The sequence below is a fragment of the Ursus americanus genome, chromosome 3, assembly GCF_024610735.1.
Source record: "Ursus americanus isolate L20-20 chromosome 3, mUrsAme1.1.p, whole genome shotgun sequence".
Lineage (NCBI taxonomy): Eukaryota > Metazoa > Chordata > Mammalia > Carnivora > Ursidae > Ursus > Ursus americanus.
Window position 1 is genome coordinate 70,654,786 of NC_142129.1, and position 23,829 is coordinate 70,678,614.

At 38.2% G+C, this 23,829-nt stretch overlaps 1 protein-coding gene across 7 annotated transcripts in view; it reads right to left on the reverse strand.

Moving 5' to 3' along the window:
- The window catches only part of CDK14 (cyclin dependent kinase 14), a 924,301-nt gene that overhangs the window by 522,580 nt on the left and 377,892 nt on the right, over positions 1 to 23,829 (reverse strand). The gene's annotated exons all lie outside the window — the stretch shown is intronic.

Consider the following 23,829-nt stretch of genomic DNA (forward strand, 5'->3'; position numbering starts at 1 on the left):
GTGCTCATCACAATCTATAACTTAAAAGGAACATCTCTAAAGACATCTTATGCTGTTATTTTTTTAAATTATCTCAAGCTCAATTTGCTCACAATTGTATTTATTTTCTTCTTAATGCTTATTCTGCTTATATTATGAATTATACAGAAATTCAAAAAACATGTAGAGTTGCTATTCCAATTTTTTCCCTCTTATTAGAGGATACTATAAGATTTATAACAGTGAAACATTTTATCATTCTGGAAAAGCCACTGAACGTGAGTATTTAGGCTCCATTACCAGGCTTCAATTATTGAAGATCTTAGAGTTTCATGTTATATTCAAGAATCTTGCTAAAGCTATCGTGACAATAGTTCAGACTCCTTTATTGAAGTTTTATCACGTGCCAGGTGGTATTGCTGAGGATACAGTACAAAATTTAGCATTCATTCTTTATGCATTATGTACTTCTTAAGCCCTTATTGTATTCCAGTTACTACACTGGTCGCTAAGGACACAGAACTAAATGAAACAGTTTCAAGTAGGAAAAAAAAAAAAAAAACAGACATACCAATAATTATGGTACACTATGTTGTATATTATTTTAGGAAAAGTACTGGGTAATGTTTGAGGGCATAGCGGGGGAACTTATTGTGGTGTAGAGATGTTGGGAAAGCCTTTGGAAGAAGTTAGATGTGAGTAGAGAAGGAAAGAAGTTAGCCAATTGAAGGGAAAAAGGGAAAGAAAATAGGACTGAAGAAATGCTCTTAGAAACGTTCTTTTTTTTTTTTTTAATTAATAATGATTTTTTATTATATTATGTTAGTCACCATACAGTACATCCCCGGTTTTCGATGTAAGGCTCGATGATTCATTAGTTGTGTATAACACCCAGTGCACCATGCAATATGTGCCCTCCTTACTACCCATCACCGGTCTATCCCATTCCCCCACCCCCCTCCCCTCTGTAGCCCCCAGTTTGTTTCTCATAGTCCATAGTCTCTCATGTTTCATTCCCCCTTCTGATTACCCCCCCCTTTCTTTATTCCTTTCTTCCCCTACTGATCATTCTAGTTCTTATGTTCCATAGATGAGAGAAATCATATGATAGTTGTCTTTCTCTGCTTGACTTATTTCACTAAGCATTATCTCCTCCAGTGCCGTCCATGTTGTAGCAAATGTTGAGAACTCATTCTTTCTGATTGCTGAGTAATATTCCATTGTATATATGGACCACAACTTCTTAATCCAGTCATCTGTTGCAGGGCATCTCGGCTCCTTCCACGATTTAGCTATTGTGGACATTGCTGCTATGAACATTGGGGTGCATATGGCCCTTCTCTTCACTACGTCTGTATCTTTGGGGTAAACACCCAGTAGTGCAATGGCTGGATCATAGGGTAGCTCAATTTTTAACTTTTTAAGGGACCTCCACACGGTTTTCCAGAGTGGCTGTACCAACTTGCATTCCCACCAACAATGTAGGAGGGATCCCCTTTCTCCACATCCTCTCCAACAATTGTTGTTTCTTGCCTTGTCTATTTTTGCCATTCTAACTGGCGTAAGGTGGTATCTCAGTGTGGTTTTGATTTGAATTTCCTTGATGGCTAATGATTTTGAACATTTTTTCATGTGTCTGTTAGCCATTTGTATGTCTTCATTGGAAAAGTGTCTGTTCATATCTTCTGCCCATTTTTTGATTTGTTTATTTGTTTCTCGTGTATTGAGTTTGAGAAGTTCTTTGTAGATCTTGGATACCAGTCCTTTATCTGTAGTGTCATTTGCAAATATATTCTCCCATTCCGTGGGCTGCCTCTTAGTTTTTCTGACTGTTTCCTTGGATGTGCAGAAACTTTTAATCTTGATGAAGTCCCATAAATTCATTTTATCTTTTGTTTCTCTTGCCTTTGGGGATGTGTCATGAAAAAGGTTGCTTTGGCCGATGTCGTAGAGGTTGCTGCCTATGTTCTCCTCTAGAATTTTGATGGATTCCTGTCTCACATCGAGGTCTTTCATCCATTTGGAGTTTATTTTTGTGTATGGTGTGAGATAGTGGTCAAGTTTCATTCTTTTGCATGTAGCTGTCCAATTTTCCCAGCACCATTTATTGAAGAGACTGTCTTTTTCCCACCGGATGTTTTTTCCTGCTTTATCAAATATTAGTTGCCCAAAGAGCTGAGGGTCCATTTCTGGGCTCTCTATTCTGTTTCATTGGTCTATGTGTCTGTTTTTGTGCCAGTACCATGCTGTCTTTGTGATCACAGCTTTGTAGTACAGCTCGAAATCCGGCATTGTGATGCCCCCAGCTTTGTTTTTCCTTTTCAACAGTTCCTTGGAGATTCGGGGTCTTTTCTGGTTCCATACAAATTTAAGGACTATTTGTTCCAGTTCTTTGAAAAACGTTCTCGGTATTTTGATCGGGATAGCATTGAAAGTGTAGATTGCTCTGGGTAGCATGGACATTTTAACTATGTTAATTCTTCCGATCCATGAGCATGGAATATCTTTCCATCTTTTTATGTCTTCCTCAATGTCTTTTAAGAGTGATTTATAGTTTCTAGAATAAAGGTCCTTTACGTCTCTGGTTAAGTTAATTCCAAGGTAACGTATGGTTTTTGGTGCTATTGTAAATGGGATGGATTCCCTGATTTCTCTTTCTTTGTTCTCGTTATTCGTGTACAGAAATGCAACTGATTTCTGAGCATTGATTTTGTATCCCGCCACGTTACTGAATTGCTCTATAACTTCTAATAGTTTGGGAGTGGCTTCTTTTGGGTTTTCCATATAGAGTATCATGTCGTCTGCGAAGAGAGACATTTTGACTTCTTCTTTGCCGATTTGAATACCTTTGATCCCTTTTTGTTGTCTGATTGCTGTTGCAAGGACTTCTAGTACTATGTTGAATAATAGTGGCGAGAGTGGGCATCCTTGTCGTGTTCCTGATCTTAAGGGAAAGGCTTCCAGCTTTTCCCCATTGAGAATAATATTTGCAGTAGGCTTTTCATAGATGGCTTTTATGAGATTGAGAAATGTACCTTCTATTCCTACACTCTGAAGGGTTTTAATCAGGAAAGGATGCTGTATTTTGTCAAATGCTTTTTCGGCATCGATTGAGAGGATCATATGGTTCTTGAGTCTTTTCTTGTTGATATGATGTATCACGCTGATTGATTTGCGAATATTGAACCACGCTTGCATCCCAGGTATGAATCCCACTTGATCGTGGTGGATAATCCTTTTAATGAACTGTTGGATTCTATTAGCAAGTATCTTGTTGAGGATTTTGGCGTCCATATTCATTAGGGAAATCGGTCTGTAATTCTCCTTTTTGAGGGGGTCTTTGCCTGGTTTGGGGATCAAGGTAATATTGGCCTCATAGAATGAGTTTGGTAGCTTTCCTTCTGTTTCTATTTTTTGAAATAGCTTTAGGAGAATAGGTATTATTTCTTCTTTGAATGTTTGGTAGAATTCCCCAGGAAAACCGTCCGGGCCTGGAGTTTTGTTATTTGGAAGGTTGTTTATCACTGACTCAATTTCTTCATAATTAATTGGCCTGTTTAAGAAATCAATTTCTTCCTTTTTCAATCTTGGTAGTTTATAGGTTTCCAGGAAGGATTCCATCTCTTCCAGATTGCTTAGTTTATTGGCATATAGCTGTTGATAAAAATTTCTAATAATCCTTCCAATTTCAATGGTGTTCGTCGTGACCTCTCCTTTTTCATTCATAATTTTAATAATCTGGGTCCTTTCTCTTTTCTTTTGGATAAGTCTTGCCAGTGGTCTGTCAATTTTATTGATTCTCTCCAAGAACCAGCTTCTAGTCCTGTTGATCTGCTCTACTGTACTTCTGGTTTCTGCTTGATTGATTTCAGCTTTAATTTTGGTCAACTGCTTCCTTGTGCGTGGATTAGGCCTGTCCCTCTGTTGCTGTTCCAGCTTCTTGAGGTGAGAATATAAAAACTGCATTTTAGATTTTTCTATTCTTTTGAGTGAGGCTTGGATGGCTATGTATTTCCCCCTTAGGACTGCCTTTGCAGTATCCCATAGGTTTTGGACTGTTGTATTTTCATTCTCCTTGGTCTCCATAAATTGTTTAATTTGATTTTTGATTTCCTGGTTTATCGAGTCATTCCTGAGCAGGATGGTTCTTAGTCTCCAAGTGTTTGAGTTTCTTCCAAATTTTTCCTTGTGGTTGAGTTCCAATTTCAGAGCGTTGTGGTCTGAGAATATGCAGGGGATAATTTCAATCTTTTGGTATCGGCTGAGACCTGTTTTGTGTCCCAGAACATGGTCTATTCTTGAAAATGTTCCATGGGCATTAGAATAGAATGAGTATTCTTTGGTTCTGGGGTGTAGTGTTCTATATATATCTAAGAGGTCCAACTCGTCGAGTATGGCATTCAAAGCCTTTGATTCTTTGCTTAGTTTTTGCCAGGGTGTTCTGTCTATTTCTGAGAGTGGAGTGTTGAGGTCCCCTACTATTAATGTATTTTTATCTATATGTCTCTTTATTCTGGTTAAGAGTTGGCTTGTGTATCTTGCTGCTCCCCTGTTGGGGGCATATATATTTATAATTGTCATATCCACTTGTTGAATACTTCCTTTAAGAATAATATAGTGCCCTTCTGCATCTCTAACTATAGTCTGTAGTTTGAAATCCAATTTATCTGATATGAGAATTGCTACCCCAGCTTTCTTTTGAGGTCCATTTGCGTGAAAGATGGTACTCCATCCCCTTACTCTCAGTCTGAATGCATCTTTGGGTTCGAAATGAGTCTCTTGTAGACAGCAAATGGATGGGTCATTTCTTTTTATCCAATCTGCAACCCTGTGGCGTTTGAAACCAGAATTTAAACCATTAATGTTAAGGCTGAGTACTGAGAGATATGCTTTTAATTCTGCCATGTTGTCAGTAAAGTCTTTGTTTGTATTGGCTGTGACTTTCTGTTTTGTATCACTCTTGGGGCCTTTTTACTCTTATAGAACCCCCCGTAATACCTCCTGTAGGGCTGGTTTCGTGGTTACGAAATTGGCTAGTGACTGTCGATTCTGAAATGTCTTTATTTCTCCATCAATTCTGAATGACAGCCTTGCTGGATAAAGGATCCTTGGCTGCATGTTTTTCTCTGAAAGAGCTTTAAAAATGCTCCCCCAACCCTTTCTCTCATTCCAGGTCTGTGTAGACAGGTCTGACGTAATTCTGATGCCTTTGCCTTGGTACGTGAGAAATTTCTTTGCCCTGGCCGCTTTCAATACTGTTTCCTTGGATCTCATATTTGCGAATTGCACTATGACGTGACGTGGTGTAGGTCTGTCATGGTTGAGCTTGGGAGGGGTCCTCTCTGCCTCTTGGACACGAATGTTTGTTTCCCTTGCTAGATTAGGGAAGTTTTCAGCTACAATTTGTTCAAATATCTCTTCTAGACCTCTGTTTTTCTCCACCCCCTCGGGGATGCCGATGATTCTAACATTGGATCGTTTCGTTGAGTCAGTAATCTCCCGTAGCCAACATTCGTGGGCGTGGATTTTTTTAAGACCATCTTCTATTTTTATTTTTTCCTCTATTAACCCATCCTCCAATTCACTAACCCTTTCCTCCGCTTCCGTGACCCTGGCCGTCAGAGCCTCTAGTTTTGCCTGCATTTGGCTCATAGAATTTTTAATTTCTGTCAGATTCGCTCTCATTTCTGTCCTTAGGGATTCTATATTCTCAGTAACATTTTCATTAATACTTTTTCAAGTCTACTCATCATCTTGACCATTGTTACTCTGAATTCCATTTCTGATAATTTGGTTACATCCATATCCGTTACTTCTGTGGCAGAGGCCACAGACTCACTGTCTTTTCTTTGCTGGGGGGGGCTTCTCCTTCTTGTCATTCTGATGAAGAGAGGTTGCGGGGTTTCCAGAGCCCAAAATTATTGACTGGGTCCCAGGCCGTGCCCCTTGTTTTATAGGGATCTTAGAGATGTGGGCTTCTTCTTTAAAGATTTTATTTATTTACTTATCTGAGAGAGGGAGACAGACAGTCAGCAAGAACGAAACAGAAGCAGGGGAGTGGGAGAGGAAGAAGCAGGCTCCCAGCGGAGGAGCCCGATGAGGGACTCCTTTCCGGAACGCCGGGATCACGCCCTAAGCCGGAGACAGGAGCTCAATGACTGCGCCACCCAGGCACTTCCGGTTGTGGGCTTCTTGATTTTTCAGCCTGCCTTCTGTGTTCTGGGGGAGGGGCCTGCCGCGCCGATACTCAGGCAGCCCTGTTTGGTTAGAGTCTCCGTGTCCCCTGCGAGGGAGGATGGGGATGGGCACTCTCTGAGCCGGTATTTCCAGGCTTTTGTTCTCTGGCGGCTTTCCCTGGCGGCCGGCTATGCCTCTTCTGAGGGTCAGAGCAGCAGAGGCTGCATTGTCGCAGAACAGAGGGATTGCGGCCCGTTCTCCACTGATGTTCTGGCCACTTTAACTCTGTTACTGTTGGTGCTGCTCAACCCTGCGGCCGTCCCGGGATGTGCGCACCAACTCGGCGACCCTGCCCTCACTTCCAGGGCCAGCGCGTCCCTGTCCTTTGTGTTTCTAATGCCGCCAGCCACCGGTCGCGCTCCCGGGTCTCCCGGTCTCAGTCTATGCCCGGTGAGCACACCTCGATTCCGGAGTTTCGTGAGAAGCCTGGTGGCGCGCGCACCCGGTTCAGGGTCTCAGCCTGCTGTTTCGCGGGTGCCGACCGCGAGTCCGCCCGCTCCCCCGTGCAGGTGGCCCGCCAGCCGCCAGCCGCCCCGCGCGCGCTCCGGGAGTTCCCGGTCTCAGTCTGGATCCCCTGAGCACACCGGGATTCCGGTGTTCCGGGAGATGCCTGGTGGCTCGCGTTCAGGGCTCACCGGTCTCAGTCCGCTCTCTCCCGGGTGCCCTCTGTGTGTCCGCCCACTCCCCCGTGCAGGTGGCTGCCGCTTCCCGGCGCCCAAACGCGGCGGCTCCCTCCCCCTTCCGTTTATCTTCCGATATCCGTGCACGGTTTACAGCTCCCCTCTTGGTACCTCAATACTCAGCGCTGGAGATGTTCATTTGTAGAGATCCAGATGCATCATCCTGCATCTCAGGCTGATTCCGTGGTTATATAGGCTGGTCTGGTACCTATCCAGCTCGACTCAGGGGACCGGCTGAAAAAGGGGTCCCCTACTCCTCGGCCATCTTAACTCCTCTCCTCTTAGAAACGTTCTAAGACAATATTGCCTTCATCTTAGACCACACCCAAGGTGTTGAGCTTCCAAACCAAAGTCAAACTCCATGAGGACAGAAACTATGTTTGATTTGGAAATCACTGCCTCTTCAGTCCAGGCAAAATGTCAAATGCAGAGAAGAACTGAAGAAAGGTAGAAGTAGTTTTATAGACAGTATAGCTCATTAAAAATGACCCTAAAATATAATTATAAGTTCCATGGAGTTTCTCCTGAGTGACTGCATTTACCAAACTGAGGAATGAATTCTAGTCCCCAAATTGCCACGTAACTCCATGTTAATTTTTCTGTCCTTTTGAATAGGGCTAACACCTCCCTTAAAGATTTTTGAAGAACAAATAAAATAGTACAAGAGAAAGTACTTTTTACCTATAACATAATAAACAAAAATGAGGTATTATTTAAGATATTGCCCATTATATACAACAAAATCCACAGAGGAAGAACTGTATCTCATTTGTTCATCACTTCACACACAACAAATAAAACAAGAGAAAGTATATTCAAGCTTATCAGTAATTATATATCCATGATATGTTACAATTCCTAATAAAAATGTAAAATCTCAGTATACAAAAGAAAATCCAATTTACACTGTTTCCATTATACAAACAAAAATGATAAACAAAAAATAGGAAAATAACAAATAATATACTTTATACTGCATATTTATGTTATGTATATTTTGTTATTCATATTGGTAATATCAATAAAAAGGAATCATCATATCAATGTAAATATCAGACATAATAGAATTCAAAGAAAATGTATTAAACATTCACACACCTAACAACATGGCATATCAATATATAGCAAAAATTGGTAAAAATAAAAGAAGAAACTAATAATTTCACAAATCTTGAGGGACTTAGCTTACTTATTTCAAAAGTCAACAAATGGAATTGGCAAAAAAAAAAAGGAAGGTTATAAAGGATATGAATAATACAATTAAATAGTGTGCTTACTTTTAGTATCCATTAAACTCATGCTACACATGCTTTTTAAACACAAAGGGCATACTCACAAAACTTGACAATGTATTAGACATAGATAAAGCCTTAAAAGTTAGAAAACAGAAGTCATAATGCATCCTTTTGCCATAACTAAATAAAATTAAAAGCAGAATGTAATATATTTCATCCACTCTAAGATGTACAATTCTTTTGATCTCTGACATTAGAATAACAGCATGAATTTGCTCTTCCCCAGGCGTATTTGGAATGTAGTTGTCATTGCCTGTGTTTGAGCAAACTTTTTATTGTTATTACTCTGATGGCATGGGTCATCAACAAGCAATGTAAGGACCATCTGAGGAAAACAGATGGAAGAATGAGATGTGATTGTTATCTGGAAACCCATTTATTAAAAATTTCAGGTAAGATTCTATAAAAAGTGCCAGAATTAAAATATGTAGGGCTCCTTCTTTGGTATAAAGTGAAAACTCTTGAATTTGATAAGAAAGCACTAAATCATAGTTTAATGGAGTGCATTTTTTTTCTCTCTTACTAGTACACCAAGTCATGCTTCTTCTAGTCAACAGGGTCTTAAGTTCAATGATAGCAGAATAAAATAATGATGGAAGACAAGCAGTTAAAGGGAGAGAATGAGAAAAGAAGGAACAAAGAAAGAAAATCTATTTTTATGGAAATTTTTTTAAAAGGAAAGAAAACCAAAAATGTTTAAATTATTTAAAAGTGATAGTAAGATACAACATAGATTTTAAAGCAATAGAAAATGGCCAGAACTTTATTGTCAGGGAAATATATATCTTTAAATACAGTCATTAATTTTAATTTAAGAATGCCTGAAAAGAAAAAAAACAATAACCAATAAACTAAAGCTAGAGAATACCAAAAAAACAAAGAGACCCAAAGAAAATAGATAGGATTAATGTAGTTCGTAGCAGAAATTTATTAATTAGAAAACTAGAAAACAAGAGGCTTGATCAATTAAGGAGAAACCCACTTCTCTGAAAAGCCCAAAAATATAGCCAGTGATATTGTAGTAGCATCACATGGTGACCGGTGGTGGCTACACTTGAGGTGAGCACAGTATAACATATAGAGATGCTGAATCACTATGTGGTACACCTGAAACTAAGGTAACATTGTGTGTCAACTATACTCAAATTTAAAAAAAAAAAAATTTAAGCCCAATAAAACAAACAAACCTTGGAAAATTTGATATTTTTTAAAGTGGGTTTTGTTAAGATGTAATCAACATTCAGAATGAGAATAATGACACGACCAAAAATATGAAGATTTAAAAATATACAATAAACATATAATACTATAAACTAAAAAGTATTATACACATCTTTAAACCAATAATACATTTGATATCCAGATAAAAACTTGTCTCTTAAAAAAAATAAGTTATTAAATTTGATTCTACAAGAGATAGAAATTGAAGAGCTATACCTAAAAAATAGTACTAGGTTCAGATGGGTTTAATGGAAAGTCTTCCAAACCTTCAAGTAGCAGATATAAATTATCCCAGAGCAAAAAAGTTTCCCACTCCTTCTTTAAGGTTGAAATGTCAAAGCAGGCAAAAAATAGTGGAGAGGTGATGAGAACTAAACCAACCTCTTTATGACCAAAGATGTATATAAATTCAAGTGACAGTAGGTACCAGAATTCAATATTGTATTAAAAGGCTAACACATCAGCCCAAACAAGGGTAAAGCTAGGAATGAAAAAATAATTCGACATAAGTGCACCTATTAATGTGAGCTTCTAAAATTAACAAATTAAAGAAGTGGATTGGTGTTGGGTACAAAGTTTTCACAGTATTATATATTTGACTTATTGAGATTTATTAAATGCTAATTTTAATAAGATATTAATAAATACATTATTAATAAATAGGATATATTAAATGCTGATTTTGCATAAATAAGACAAAGTCTCTGCTCTCATAGAGCTTACATTCTGTAGATTTTACATACTTGTGAACTATTATAATTTTTCCCCAAAAAAGTATTCAAGCTTATTGTTTAAAATTTTTAAAAATTCTACATCTGACTGAAATCATATGGCATTTGTCTTTCTCTGACTGACTTATTTTGCTTAACATAATACTCTCTGGCTCCAACCACATCATTGCAGATGGAAAGATTTCATTCTTTTTATGGCTGAGTAATATTCCATTGTGTGTGTGTGTGTGTGTGTGTGCATACCACAACTTATTTATCCATTCATCAGCTGATGGAATTTAAGAAACAAAACAGATGAACATAGGCAGGGTAAAAAGAGAGAGAGGCGAATAAAACAGACTTTTAACTACAGGGAACAAGGTGAGGGATGCTGGAGGGGAGATGCGCAGGGGGATGGGTTAAATAGGTGACAGGGATTAAGGAGGGCACTTGTGAGGAGCACTGGGTGTTGTATGTTATTTAGTGTTGAATCACTAAATCCTTCACCTGAAACTAATATTATACTGTATGTTAACTAATTGGAATTTAAATAAAAACTTGCAAGAAAAAATAAATAAATAAAAATTTTTAAAAAATCTATGAGGAAGGAGACGTATCAGGAGTGGGGGGAAAATATTCATGATCCTCAAGGTACACATGATATCCTTCTAAGTTTATGACCAATGACATGAGCATTATGAAATTCAGGAAGGAGGTTTCCCCAAAATGAGATCTTGGGAAATTTAAAGAATTTTCCAAACCTTCTAAATTTTAAAATTTATATTTCCTTAGATGTACGGCATCAAAATGTGTGTGTGTGCCACATACATCACATGCACATACCCATGGCTGTCTAGCTATGTAACCTTGGGCAGGTTACATAACTTCTGTATATCAAGATTTTCATGCGTGTAATGAGAATAATCCTAGTACACCTACCTAGTACAATTTTATATGAAAATTAATGAGTAAATATAATGGTTTCAGAACACTACCTAGCACAGGGTAGATGCTACAGATGATGATGATGACGACGACGGCGACGACTTTTTTCTGTGGTGTGGGGATATTTGGGAGGATTGCAATTAAAAATGGAATGATAAATAGTCAGAAAACTGGAACTTGCAGGGGTAGCATTTCATCCTCATATAGTGTTCTTCCTGTCTGCATAACCACACATTCTCATTCACACTCCTCCACTGCACTCCGTACACAACCAGTGAAACTACATTTAGGAAATACACAATCAACTTCAGATTGCTCTGGGTGATTGTGGCAAGAATCTGGAGAATCTCATATGGAAAAAGAGGCAAGAGATAGTACAGGGTCCCGCTTTGTACCTGCTTTAAAAATGGTTTCTTTTCCCTCTCTCTCTTTTTTTTTAATACACAGTATCATGCCTGGATCTACATTAGATATGCCTAAATTACAAATTTCATTACCTCTTTTCTTTCTTTTTTTTAAAAGACTTATTTATTTGAGAGAGAGAGAGCGAGCACAAGCAGGGGGAGCAGTAGCGGGAGAGGGAGAAGCAGGTTTCCCGCTGAGCAGGGAGCCCAACGCAGGACACGATCCCAGGACCCTGGGATCATGACCTGAGTCAAAGGCAGACGCTTAACCAACAGAGCCACCCAGGCACCCCACACATCTCTTCTTTCTTATTTCTTTCCTCAGTTCAACTCATTGGATTATATGACCTTTATGATTTGCACTGGTCTGGAAATACAGTAATCAACTTAATAATAATGCTAGAAGATACTTGTCATTCCACTCTTTAAAGGCATACTGGGTTTAAACAGAGGGCCCCTATGGCATATGACCAACAGATCAGAATCCCCTGATGAGACAGATAATCTCAGATCTCTCTGGCTTGATTTTTGGCTATTTCTTATTTTGATACTAAAAGGAGCAGGTCGCTAGACTAGACGCCTGGTGAGTACAGATCAAAGACAATTCCTCTTCACCCTCCCATCTCTGTCTTGGCTCTCGGCTGACATCTCCTCTTTCCTTCACTATATTATGCTTCACCTCATGTTCCCACACCTCCCTCTATTCACTCCATCATTGCTGCTGTTCCTCAGGGTAATGCCTTTAGAAGCACTTGTGTCTGACAGGTTTATACCTGAACGCCTAAGAACATCTCATCAATCTTCCATGTAGTGGATGGTTTTAAATGAAGCTATCAAGTATGGCTAGACTTACAGACCAAGCAGGAGACAAGAGTGAGAGCAGAAAGGGGCTCCAAAGACTCAATCCCCACACTAGCATGAATTTCTTTCAAAATGAGTTTCCTCCTTCCTCACTGTCGATTACCCATCAGGCAGCATTTATTTGGTTATTAACATAGAAGTTTCTAGGAGAAGGAATTTGAGGAACATACCCGAACTCCTAACACACTGGACATAAATGTTCTCTGTAAAGGAGTTTGCCACATTTATAATTCGGGTTTCCCCATACTGATTTGATTACTGTGTGGTTGGATCACTTTAGAAAGAAGGAGAGAAATCTCCCTATTATAAAAAAAAGGGGGGGCAGGATATAGAAAGACCACAGAAAAATTGGAAAGACTTTTTATTCGTAAGCACTTTCACACAGTAGAGTCTCCGTAAATTTCATTCGTATGCAGACCTGAGAACTGCATGATGAACAGCCATGTGACTTAAAGGGGAACACATGAAAGAAAACTACAAAGACAAATTATGAATATAATGACCATTTCAAAACAGGCCTGAGTGGAGAACACACCATTAAAAGAGGACGGGGAAAGAGAGGCCAGCCAGAGAAAAAGACGAGAAACAAGCTAGACTGTGACACTCAGCTCTTCATAGTTTCCACTCTCCATCCCTTACTCTGTTTCAAACTGACTTTGGATCAGGAGAGAGCAGCAATGTCCCTCCACTGAAAGCCACTGGTAAAAAGGCTCTCTGGACACCACAAACTCAGCCAACGTCTCGGATATGAAATTTTACCCATTTTCCAGGGCAGAGAGAAGTCTAAGTCCATGGTTAAGTAGGCTTCGCCATTCAGTATGTGCCTATGTTTCTTTTTTTAATCAACATATTATCCATGAAGTGAGATTTTCCAATCGCTGGACTTTCAAATGATCAAACTGCCTACTCAAGAGACATCAAGTTCTTCTGAGAAATTATGCTTTTGCATTACCACTGGCTTTTGGACTAAGCTTTCCTCATCAAACAGGAATCCAAATAAAGCCCCTTCCCAAACACATGCATTTGTTTCCATTGTCCTATGCTGTTAAGAATGGTCCCCGCTATATTTGGCAGCTAATTTTGATGTTCTTCAGAAGCACTGCCAAAATATGACATTGAAAATAGCATAGCCCTATTTTTAGCATGTAGGCTAAAAATAAGGAAGTCTTTCCATGGGGATAACCAACAGAAATCCTCATTCTGAACTTGTGTTAAGCTTAGCCTCCACAGCCTTTGCTTCTGTTTCATTTACTTTCCCATTTGACAGTGAGAGGAGAGTCAGTACATTCAAGCCTGGTATAATTTTTTATATCATTAAAAAAAACCACTACTTCACAAGAACAAGAATATGGAAAGAGTCCACAAGATAATAAGACTAATTCTGAATTTCTTTATTCTTAAGGGATAGGCTTATTTTATGTTTAAATGCCAAGGTTCAGGTACAGTTTAATTTTGAAATTCATGAAAACCTGATTTTACAAAACAAAACAAAAAAAATTAAGTGGGAACATGATAAAAAAAAAAGATGGGATAACTAGTTGATAAACTAGTGCAAATTGGAAGCATAAAAATATAGAGCCCCCCCTTTCCCTGATTGATTGTTGATTATTTACGAAGCTCACTAGTCCTCATCCCAGTTTGACTCTAGACACTCCTATCTCTCCCAGGTCGGTGACTCATTATAAAGAACTCTGAAATAGTACTCTGACTGGTAAGAGATCACATTAAAAAGACTGCAAATTTCGAAGAACAAGGACAATTATTTCCACTCTTTGGTGGTAGTGCAGGTGGTTCCCAGATTAATGGCCACAATGGTAACTGTTAGTGGGACCAAAGCAGCAACTGTGGCAGATGTTTACTTGTGAGGCTGTCTCTGTTACCGGCTAATGTCACCTTCATTACCATTGTCCCATGTCTGGAACACACCACAGGCATTCTAACTAAAAACCACACTTGAAGGGTAGCTGTGAACTTTGGTAGAACTCACGATCATTTTAGTTTTTAATCTATTTCACCTGAAGCTCATTAAAGTCATGTAATTCACTGGGGAATAGTTGCTGCTGGAGGCAATTGAAGAAAACTTATAGAAGTTGAGCCTTCCTTTCTTCTACAGCAATCAATGCCATTCTCCTCCAGCTATAATCTCTGTTTTAATCAGCCTACGCTGCTGTAAGAATTAATACATCAAATTACTGAGCAGTTAGTTTCAAACTGCTCTGATATGAAGTCCACAGCTTTAAATTGACTTTGAAATTGAATTTTTTCCATTAAGCTTTATAGTACTCATCTATTTCATTCCCAAATCATAATAAATGAAATTTTCATGTTGTTAGTTACAACGTGTGAGCATCATTCATTAGTAAGAAAAAAAAGAAGATGCATTAGTCAACTTTACCTTTAAAACAAAATCACAGCCATTTAAGATGCTTTATTGAGGAAGTGTGTACCTATACATACCAAAGGGGACCATTTTTAAAACAGTGGTTAAAAAAATGAAATTGTCGGGGCGCCTGGGTGGCACAGCGGTTAAAGCATCTGCCTTCGGCTCAGGGCGTGATCCCGGCGTTCCGGGATCGAGCCTCACATCAGGCTCCTCCGCTATGAGCCTGCTTCTTCCTCTCCCACTCCCCCTGCTTGTGTTCCCTCTCTCGCTGGTTGTCTCTATCTCTGTCAAATAAATAAATAAAATCTTAAAAAAAAAAAAATGAAATTGTCCGTATTCTAGCAAATGTTATTTAGCCTTTATGCTAATACACTCAAATCCCTTATCTTTAATGACAAAAACAAGACATTTATGAACAAGTACAATAGTGCTATCTCTTCCCTCTGAAGTAGAAATTCTAATTACTATTAGGTTATTGTGCTTCAAGTTGCATCATGGGACATGGTATGACAATAGTGATAATATGGTCTTTCAACCTATTCCATCACCACCTAAAGATAAATTCTCAAGTGGAATGCTCTCACATATTCAACTGTTACTGCACAGAATTATGTGACAGATTACAAAGCCTGTTTCTGGGTTATTTTACTTCTACCTGGTTTTAAGCCACTTAGGAAATGTTTGACGTTCCACCCACTAAACCACACACATTCCCTGGGGAGGGCAGGGATGGCTAACACACACAGTGGTTTATACCACACAAAAATCCTCCCATAGCTATCACAGTGCTGCAGCTCATTCCTAATTAAATTAGCCATTTTAAAAATCATATAATGTGTTCTCCTTCTCCTTTCTGGTCATAATAAACCTATATGTGACTTTGTTATCCCATAATTCTGCCTAATTGGTTTCAGCTGTCATTTCTGAATCCAAAACGCATGGGCAGCCTGGGGCTGGTGACTGGAACAGGAAGCATTTCCAACCACATTCCCATCATGTAAAACCAGCAACCTGAAAGATCTTTTCCATTAAAACAGAAAACTTACTACTTGGCTTCTGGCAATGACAGTACGGGTAGACAGATTATGTAGCTCTACCCAGGCAGTAAGGCCGTTGTGAGCCATTCTTCTCCGGTAAAAAGAATGCAGACATTCATGCTCTAACAGTTCGTGTCTGAAGTAGTTTCAATATTGTACAGGCTTATCCATGAATGGAATATGTATCTATAGCCATATCTCTATCTCTCCAATTTATTTAAGTTTATAAACCTTCTAGGAGGTATCCATTTGGAAAGTTTCAAGAAACTTGGGGGGATTTTCCAGAAGTAGAACATTGTAGTTCTACAGAAACATATGTTATTCCTGCATCAGAAGAATGTGTAAAATGTTTTCTCTTGAAACAGTGAAGGAAAGAGCTACCCAGTATGGTTTATATGCCCCTGGGGAAACCATTCACAAGCCTAAACCATATAATAAATTTTAATGGACTCAAATAGCCACTTTAAAAAGATGTTCATATTATTTTGAAGCCAGTTTGATTTTTAAAAGGAAAAATAAAAAGCCAATGGGTATAAAGAATGGAATGCTCTGATCATCCAACATCCTCAAAAATTTGGGGAAAGAGAAAAACTTTAATGAAGTGGGCCACATAAAATTTTTTGGAGTCAAAGCAGGAGACCAAAGAGAAAAGAAAAGAACCGAAATAGTTTTCAGGAATATCTTAACTCTGAAAACACGTTCTGGAGCCACCAGCTAGAAATAGGGGAGATCCGGAAATTATAGGATAAGAGCAACATGAGGGGGAAAAGTTAGAAACAGAGAACTAAAATGGAAGAGAGGAGAGAAAGAGGGCAATAAAGAGGGAAGGAAGGTTGAAGAATCAAAGAGGCCATTCCGGGATCACTGACCAGCTGCAAAGCAGAATAGAGGAGGTTTCTTTTCATAATATTGGTTCTAAGGGATAAGAGTAACACCCACCTAGGGACTGATCATACCAGATGTGTGGTTCAGAAAACTTTATAAATTATACTGTAATGAGCTTCAGGTACATGCTTTTCCAATTTTAAAAACAGTAACTCTGGAACACATAATCCAATGAAAATATTAAACAAATACAATTTGTTAAGTTGTCACCTGTCTTTTTGGCATAACAAATGAAAATCAAAACATATTTTCAAAATCTTAGAATGGGTAAAGTATTGTAAATTGTATAAAAACGAATAAAAACTATTCACTATTTGGGAGCTCAGTGATGACTTTGAGAGAAATAAGAATGAAGTCAAATAAATGTGGGTAATACTCTTCTTCCTCTTACCTAAAATGAAACATTTATAACCTTGTTCGTATCACTTGATCCAGTAGTAAAAATATTAGGACGTTTTCTGCCCCAAGGAAATACAGAGGGATATATTAGAAGTAATGCTATTAAGACTTTATAATACAAAACACTTCAGAGTTCTTAAATGTGGTTGTAAATATCTGATTATTTATGGGACAAAGGTTGTGGGCTAAAGAAAAGGGACACATAAAAGGAACACGTAAAAAACTCTTGAATTAGAGAAATGGTTTTAAAAATAAATTTATATTACGAAGGTGGAGCTCATTTAAATCTTCCTGGCTGGTGAACATACACAGAGTATAAAAGGACAAAGCTTTCAGAAAAAGCCCTGGCAAAATGGCAGTGCCTGATGAAGAAGGTAATTTACATCGCTATTCTTCTGGCACAGCTAAAACAGCAGCACATCTGTGTGCTTATGTAATTAGTAAGCACAACTGTAATTATTTCAACATCGTACATAAAGGGGAAAGTAATTGAGATTTCTCAAACTCAGTGAATACAAGGTCACACCAACATTATTTTTTTAAATGAAAGTTTTTACCTGCAGAGTATGGTGCTCTGAAATGCAAGACACTGAAGTACTAGTAGTAAAACAGATTGTTAGAAATCCAGAAAATTGTAAAAGTTTTGTTTCAAGTAGCTCTTTTAATAGCAAAGAAATAAGAAGACCTCAGATCACCGGGGTGGGTGGGTGCGAAATCCCAAATTCATGAATTCTTGCACTCTGAGCACTGCCAAACTTAGAGTAGAAATTCTCAAGTATCTCTTTTTCAGGATCTATAGCCAAAAGTCAAATTGCTGATTTACCTATCATAAAAAAAATTTGTCAAAGATCTGATTTTTTCTTTCCTCTTTCTTCTTACTGGCTTTGCTCAGTTCATGGACAAAAAAGTGCTAATTCCTTACTATGCATAGTATGAAATTAAAGATCCCCTAAAAAAGAACTTTCATTTTTTTTTCCCTCAATCATTAGACACTTGCAAACTTGCCAGGATAATAACTTTCCCAGGAGCTTGACATATTTGGCAGATATAGTTGATGTTTTGAATATGAATCTTGAAACTTCAAAGAGCAAAGACCAACATTATTGCTCCTCATGATATGTTTTAAGCTTTTATGCCAAAATCTAGTTATGTATTCGGTGAATCAGAGCTAAAAATATCTTTTCATTCTCTTGACTTAGTACAATTTGCCATAAAAGGGTTACTGGAAAAAATTTCAAGAAAAAGAATAAAAATCTCACCAGGTCTGTCTAGGATGAATTCAGGTAGGGCTTTCCTAGTATTGTGGTTGAAAACACAATCTGAAAGATAGTCTTAGCAAAATGTAAAAGAAGATAATGTTGCTTAAATTCGAAATAGTTACAAAAAAAAATTTAGAAAATCGTACTGGAAAAATTTTGGACAGAATATCTAAATATTTACTTCCAAATAAGTTAGTAGGCCTGGTATATAATTATCAAACTCAATATATGAAGCTGGCTGTAATAATTTCTATCAAAAAACACATAGCAGAAACAATAGGTGACATGGAAAGTGACCTCATCTGTCCTTGATCCTTGACACTATTTATGATACAAAAGCTTGTGGTAAGCAAGCTCATTTAATGCCCTCGCTGATAAAACACGTGGTTTTTATTTATTTTTTTTCTGATAATAACCCTTTTTTTAATGATTTTTTATTATATTATGTTAGTCACCATATAGTACATCCCCAAAAACACGTGGTTTTTAAATGTCAAAAACCAGAACCAACTGTTCAATAAAATCTTTTAAAATCATCATTTGTTTTATTAAGAATTCTAAATTTATCCAAGGTGTAAAATGACATCAAAGAAAAGCATGAGATTTTTATATTAAGACAAAGGGCACATGAATTTTAAAATGTGGATAAACACTGCTACATAGCTGCATTTATTGATTCCAAAACAATGGTAGCACTAACTTCTTTGAGTTTTTCAAAAGGTTAAAAAATAGCATATGGAGTATATGAGTATAGTATACACACAAACAAACATACATACACACACACACAACATGCATCTGAGTATGAATCATAAAAAAAAGTCTTGAAATATAACACATGGTAGTATCCACTTTCTCTGGGGTGGCTGGATACTAAGTAACTTAGGGTGTATCAGTCAGGACAGGACAGGTTATGCATGCTGTGATAACAAATAACTTTTTCTCATGATTTATTGGCCAAAGACACCCATAGCATAGGACCTAAGTTCAAAACAGAAAGGAGGGAAGATCTTCCTCCAGGTATTGGGATCTGAATATTAAGAATACAGTATTAAGCATTAGGCAAATAATACTCACATTTTCCCACTGATAATACAGTAGGACTATTAAATACTTACGTATATGTATATATATTTGCATTGACTTTTTAAAAATCTTAATTCCAGTATAGTTAACACACAGTGTTACGTTAGTTTCAGGTAGTGATTCAACACTCTCATACATCATCCAGTGCTCATCGCTGCATTGACTTTTAAAAGAACCTGCTGTCAAGGATTTACTAACTTCAAAGGCATGCTACAATTTCATAAACTCACTCAATTATCCCTCATCTAAAGTTAATTTTTCTAGAAGTTCCTGCTATCCTGTGTATCCTTTTGCCCCCTCTGAACTCTGAACATCTTATGATTTTCTGATATAATGTCTGGTATACTTGGATACTTAAGTCAGAACCCCATAGTCTAACTGTAACTCCCTAAAAGAGAATAAATCCTGGTTAAATTACAGGGTTAAATTATATGTTTCAATTAATCTTTATGACTCTGTGTCATAGGTTGGGTTCTCCAGATAGAGTTTGGGGGTACAACATGCTTATTATGTAAAAGAAATAAAATGTGTTCATTAGGTGGAAGGAAGGATAAGGAAGCAGGATTAGACAAAGGAAAGGAAATGAAGGTGCTATGCAGGCCATATAGCCTTGGCCACCCTGGCACTTGAGCCGCCCTGCATTGGGCAGAAACGACCAGGTCTTTATACCCCCAACTCACATAGTCACCAGATCCAGGATGCTTGGAAGAAGGCATGGCTTCATTCCAGATGGATCTCTGCAGATCCTGGAGCTGCTGACAGGGGGAAGCATTCTGGTGACTACTTCCTGTAGCGAGGAAGCAAGTCCTCCTTTAAAGGAGGATATAGACCCCATGTCTCTGAGTCTGTCACACCCTGTGTGTTTTAATGAAAACCCTAAAACACTCTACTATGTTTGTCACATACACACACAATCGTGTCTGATACATCTAATCTATGGAAATAATCATATCAATTTGGGAAAGATTTCCAGAATTCCCACTGTACTTTCACTATGAGATACACTGAAAGAGAAACCAGCCCCTGCCCTCAAGGAGACTAGATGCCCATTCATCCTACCAGATGTCATGATGACAAACAAGAATGATTATGTTGCCCTTTCCCACCCTTTACAAGAGATAACTCAGTTCATGGTATTTTTACTCAGCTGAAATCTGATTACCGAAAAAGAAAAAAAAAATCCTTAGTCCTTTCTTTTCTTCTAATAAATATTCTGTTACTAATTATCTCTTGCCATGCCCCTTTTCCCCAGCACTGTTGACTTTCTATCTCACTTTTTAGAATTAGGTATCTTTCCTTAATATATTTCCTAAATTCTAGCTAGAGACTATTCAACATTTTATCTTTCCTTGATGCTTTTAACTTTTTTATCCAAGTAAAAAGGGTAGAGAAATAGAAGGAGGAAAAAAGAAAATGAATTCAATCTTCCAAATGTTCCTGTGATGACTGAAGTGAAAGCTAATAGCTGAGATCCAAAGCTTTAAAACACAGATCGCATAATCAAGAGAAAAGGAAAAACCTAGAAGATGGAAAATTCCTACTTAGCAAATAGCTGCCATGACAAATTAATTTCTCAGTTTCTGAATGAGCATCTTTTGGGAATTTCTTTTTTTTTTTTATTAAAGATTTTATTTATTTATTTGACAGAGATAGAGACAGCCAGCGAGAGAGGGAACACAAGCAGGGGGAGTGGGAGAGGAAGAAGCAGGCTCACAGCGGAGGAGCCTGATGTGGGGCTCGATCCCAGAACGCCGGGATCACGCCCTGAGCCGAAGGCAGACGCTCAACTGCTGTGCCACCCAGGCACCCCTCTTTTGGGAATTTCTAACTGGACTTGTACCTGCCAGTGAGAAAAAGAAAAGTAAATTCCTGCCTTGAAGTTGGATGTTAACTGAGAACAACTAAAATATTCATTTTCTAAAAAGGAGTTCTCTAATTATACACAGCAACCAAAAACATAATGAACCTGGCTAAATAAGCCATCTATACATTCTTAATACTATTTTTAAGGGCGGGAGGGGCAAAAGGGGAGGGAGAGAGAGAAAATCTCAAGCAGGCTCCACACCCAGCACAGCGCCCGATGCAGGGCTGGATTCCAGAACCCTGAGATCATGACCTGGGCCAAAACCAAGAGTCGGATGCTTAGCTGACTGAGCCACCCAGGAGTCGCATATGTTCTTAATAATTAAATTTAAAAATCAGAACCCTTCTCACCATTGTTTATTTTCTTAAACATATACTTAACATTGTAAAAATGTTCTTAGTGGCTTTAAAATCGTATCAAATGTATGAGTACATACTCATATAGTGTATGAACATCCACCATCATCGTAACAAATTATAACAAAAAAATGAACAAACAAAATATGACTAACCGACCTCATTTATCAAACAAAAATATTTTCCATCAAGACAGGACATACTGAAAAAGGCACACTTGCACTTTAGACACTGCCCATGTGCCTAAAATTTTACTGATGGGACAATAATCTAATAACAGTTAATATAAATATCTTCACTCCCACTAGCCTTGTCACATTTGATGAACTCTGACAATTGATAAATAGCAAAGATTTATATGCTTTACAACCATCAATGTGAAAAAAATGATCTAATTACACAGTGGTTTACACAATGACAGGCTAGAGCATTTGTTCATATTTAAACTTGTTAGGAATTGATGAGATTCCAAAGTAAAGATGAAAAACTGAGCATATACACCTACTTTGCACCCTCTTGAATCCCACACCAAATCTTAGAAGCTCCAAAACAGATGGTAGCACGTTTAGCATAGCAAAAACACAAACAAACAAACAGATGACTTATTAACCTGGCAGAGGGGAAAGCCTACAAGCAGCCCTATTTACAAACAGAACAACCAAAAGGCTCAGGGGTTGGTGGCACAGGACATGGGAATGAACAAGTCTCTATGTAGTGGCCGAAAGGGGGAAGAGTGGTTGGTTGAAAGTCTTTTCAGTAGTTATTTAATCTTTAGATCCCTTTCCCACTCTGCTTATAGATAACTGCCTCTCTCAAACCTAGAGAGGGTAAAACAGAGAGTCTGAGCTGGAACACTCAACCAGCTAGGAACAGGGATACCATCCTGAAGCAGGTAATTACATGGGGTCCTATACCCTGACTCTGCTTCCAGAACAATGGCAGCTAGGCCTCTATCCTCCAGGCAGGAGTTCAGAAGAATCTTCACTGGGAATCTTTCAGCACTGCAGGAAAAGATGGATACTAGTATCAAGGATTTCTCAGCAAAATGGCTTGGTTGGTTCCTACACTGAAATGAATAGCGAACCAGCTGCCCACATATTGAGGCTCTCATCTTTAAGTATGACCAGACAGGGGTACCTGGGGGGCTCAGACGGCTAGGCTAAGCGTCAGCCTTCTGCTCAGGTCAGATCCCAGGGTCCTGGGATCAAGCCCAACATCAGGCTCCCTGCTCAGTGGGGAGCCTGCTTCTCCCTCTCCCTCTGCCTGCTGCTCTCCCTGCTTGTGCACACTCTCTCTCTGTCGAATAGATAAATAAAATCTTTAAAAATAAATGTATGACCAGACAGCCAAGAATCACCAGCTATCAAACCAATGCCTCTAATATTTACGCCAGAGACCAGAACAAACTAAAAGAAAAACAGTAACAGCTTGGTAGAAACAGAGAAAATGCTGTTAGGAAAACTTCAGAAAAGACTATTATTAATATTTCAGGAGGTAAGAAAAGATACTGCAACCTTAAAACAAGATAAGGATATTATAAAATGGAATATTCTGAGAACAAAAAGGTATCTCAGAAATAATATTAAAATGTAAAACCCTCAATAGCAGAGATGAAACACTAAGTTTAGCCCACCTTATGGTGGGCTAAAGGAAAAATAATCAGAAATGGGAAAGAAAAGACAAGAAAATCAGAAAAGCAATACAGGAGGTTCAACCTTTAAATAATAAAAGATCCAAAGAAAAACAAGAAAATGAAAGGAGTAAATCATAACAAAATAATTTAAGATCATTTCTCAAAACGGAAGGACATACGTGCATGCTCAACATCATTAGCTGGGAGGGAAATTCAAAGAATGACAATAAGAAACCAACAAACAACCGCTTGTAATAAAAAAGACAGATAAGTATTGCCGAGGGTGTGGAAAACTGGAACCCCCAAACCCTGCTGGTTAGATCGTAAAATGGGGCATCCATTTTGAAAAACAGTGTGACAGCCTTTCAAAAACTGAGAGTCATCGGATGACTGATATGATATATCTGTACGGTGGAATATTATGTGAAAAAAAAAAAGTATTGATCCATGCTATAAACATGGATGAACTTCAAACACATGACGCGAGGTGAAAGAAGTCTATCACAAAAAGTCACACAGTAATGATTCCATTTAGAAGGAACATCCAGGAAAATCCACAGAGACATAAAGTAGATTAGTGTTTCCCAGGGGTTGG